The following is a 3,597-nucleotide window of genomic DNA, read 5'->3' as shown; positions in this document are numbered from 1 at the left end:
GAGAACATTTTTTTCGCAAACAAAACTATCATACAAAAATACAACTAACTAAGTGCCTGTAAACGTGAGAGAAAAAGTTACCTAGACATTGTTAATAGTGTGTCTCAAATACTGAATTTTTAAAATGTAAATTGTTGTTTAGCAACTTTAATTTTACATAATGCTCCACACTTTTTTTTGTCATTAAATGGATTTTTTGCGTTTTTTTTTAAATTCCCGTTGTTTACTTGCTTCAAACGGAAAATTTATTTGAATTTAAGTTGATGGAATTTATGAAATTTCGTTTAGTTTTTGTAAAAATAATTTTTATTTTCTAATAAAAACCACATGAAAAATGGATTTTGGTTTTGAGTTTGTTTATTTGAACAGCGCAACGCTTAATGAGCACCATACCTTTAAGAGCAATGGATCCTTCGCAAAAATATTGGTTTTATGATAATTTCTCTGAACCAAGAACTTTTATTTGAAAAGGTAAAACCATTAAAGCACGCAAAAATGTGTTACTTTTAAAGAAAAAATGGGTTTGTGGGTGATAACTTCATGTTGAGAAACCTTTGCAGATTAAGTAAATGTGCACAAAAACCCATTTTTTCTTTAAAAGTACGAATATGCTATTGGCACCGGGTGCCAATAGTCTCTTTATAATACTGTGGCTAATGGCACCGGGTGCCAATAGTCTCTTTATAATACTGTGGCTAATGGCACCTGGTGCCAATAGTCTCTTTATAATACTGTGGCTAATGGCACCTGGTGCCAATAGTCTCTTTATTATACTGTGGCTAATGGCACCAGGTGCCAATAGTCTCTTTATTATACTAATGCTAATCGCACCCGGTGCCATTAGTCGCAGTATTATAAAGAGACTATTGGCACCTGGTGCCATTAGCCACAGTATTATAAAGAGACTATTGGCACCCGGAAAAATTTAAATCTGAATAAAAAATCCGAATATTTTGAAAACTAAACTTTACACAATACTAGGGAATCCATCTTTTTACAAAATGTAACGTAAGGGTAGTTTGTTCGATCTTAGGGAATTCGTCCTTTTACGAAATTTAACGTAAAGGCGGATCGTTCGATCCTGAGGAACTCATCCTTTTACGAAATGTAACGTAAAGGTAGTTTGTTCGATCTTAGGGAATTCGTCCTTTTACGAAATTTAACGTAGAGGCGGATTTTTCGATCCTAAGGAATTAATCCTTTTTCGAAATGTAACGTAAAGACGGGTTGTTCGATACTATGGAATTAATCCCTTTACGAAATATAACGCAAATGCGCTTTGTAGAATACTAGGGAATTCATCTTTCTACGAAATTTAACGTAAAGGCGGTTTGTTCAATCCTGAGGAATTATTCCTTTTACGAAATTTAACGTAAAGGTAGTTTCATCGATCTTAGGGAATTTTTCGTATTGAGATATGTAATGTAAAGGCGGATTGTTCGATACCTTTACGTTACATTTCGTAAAAGGATGAATTCCTCAGGATCAAACAATCCGCCTTTACGTTAAATTTCGTAAAAGGACGATTTCCCTAAGATCGAACAAACTACCTTCACGTTACATTTTGTAAAACGATGAGTTCCTCAGGATCGAATAATCAGCCTTTACCTTACATTTTGTAAAAATATGAATTCCCTAGAATTGTGCACAAAACAAGTTTAATTTTCAAAATGTCCGGATTTTTTATTCAAATTTTAATTTTTCCGGGTGCCAATAGTCTTTTTATAATACTGTGGCTAATGGCACCGGGTGCGATTAGCATTAGTATAATAAAGACACTATTGGCACCCGGTGCCATTAGCCACAGTATTATAAAGAGACTATTGGCACCCGGTGCCAATAGTCTCTTCCTTAAAAGTAACTGATTTTTGCGTTCCTTTAATGGTTTTAGTTTATCAAAAAAAGAACATTTCCCGTCTAAATATAGACTGAAAATTTGCAAAGGATCGATTTGATTCATGCTAGGAGCAGAGCTGTGGTTAAACCAATGCTTTCATTGCTCAAAATTTCGTAACAGCCGGACTTAAATCACTTTAGCGTTTCATGCAATTAGCTGAATATATTTACAAGAAAAGGTAGTCAGGCTAAGCCGTCATTTCAACCTGTAAAAACTTTTCAATTTACATGTCTCCGTCTTTGCATTGAAAGATAATATAATTCATTCACTTTAGCGTTCAAGAGATTTCGAATGTTAATTTCATGCAAAAAAAGTGAATTATTGGATGTAAATGTTTTACTTCTGATACGTACTTTGTACATCTAACACGCAGAATTTTACGTGTAACATGTACAATTTGCGGATAAGTGACCCATTGGTCTTATCGTCGTTGATGAAGTGAAGTGTTGAGTTATGACAAATGGAATGTGTTTGAGGCTACAAGCAAACCAAAAAATTAGTTTGGATGTGATGTCATGGTGTAACGCAGGCATCATTAAGTTTCCCAGCGACGCGACGACCTAAAATTCAGAGCATAATTTTGAACCGCTATTGACTTCGACGAAGATATAGTTTCGAAAAATAGTTTCATTCATCAGCTCTGTCAATTGTCCACGCCTGTATGACCTTCTAAGAATCGCGATTTCTTTAAACTTTCATGAGCCAGACTAGCTTCTTAGATCAATTCGACCTGATTTTTGTACCATTGTTGTCTGCACCGACTACCAATTTCACAATTAACTGATCTCAGGCTGACTCCTACGGAGCTTTGTAGAACTTTGTTACAGATTGTTCCAATTCCTTCGAATAGAAAATGTAGAGTCATCGCTCCAGAATAAGATCAAAATGAAATTCTTCATTTCGTTTAAGTTATTAAGGTACTCGATTGTATTCTAAAGATCTTTTGTATGAACTGCATTTCTGAGGTAAAATAACAAATAAATTTTCCTCATTCAACGGTTCACCACTTGATTTCTCTAGAACTTAGCGATTGTACGGGTTTTTAATGTTCTTTTGGGTAGAATTCTAAACTTTTGAGATTGTTGATGGATTCATGTCAATTCCTACAATTTCGTGACTCATGCTGATACATCGTTCCAGTACTGAATTTTTCGAAGTATAAGCATATGGCGTAAGTACTTATAAACTTATAAGTAGCGACCGGTCGTGTGATTACTCCACTCACCTTCGGCGCGTTCCGCAAACCTCACACTTGCCTAAACAAATATTTACAAACAGTGACGTAACATACTAATAACCATAGACTTACAACTTTTACATGCTAGCGGGTGGTAAAGTGAACTTTACGTCGTGACAGTGAAAATTCACTTACCATCCACTAGCACGTAATATATATTACACACTTGTCACGAAGAAGTCGAGGCTTGCCGAGACTGATAGTGAGAAGTGTGTACTCTATCTTATCACATAAGCGAAAACGAGAGAACAACATAGTACTGAAGTGTAATTTTTGAATTATTCTTCTAGTTAAATAATTTTGACAGCCGAACACCGCGCGTATGTGATAAAATGTGTTACGTCACTGTGTGTAAATGCTCGCTTTGACTAGTGTGATCTTCACTCGCCTTTGGCTAGTTCCTCAAAGCTCTCACTTGCCAAAACAAATATTTACAAACAGTGACGACGACATACTAATATAT

Source organism: Bradysia coprophila, chromosome IV (assembly GCF_014529535.1).
Source record: "Bradysia coprophila strain Holo2 chromosome IV, BU_Bcop_v1, whole genome shotgun sequence".
Taxonomy (NCBI): domain Eukaryota; kingdom Metazoa; phylum Arthropoda; class Insecta; order Diptera; family Sciaridae; genus Bradysia; species Bradysia coprophila.
The sequence above is the reverse complement of the archived record's forward strand: the minus strand, read 5'-3'. Positions refer to the sequence as shown.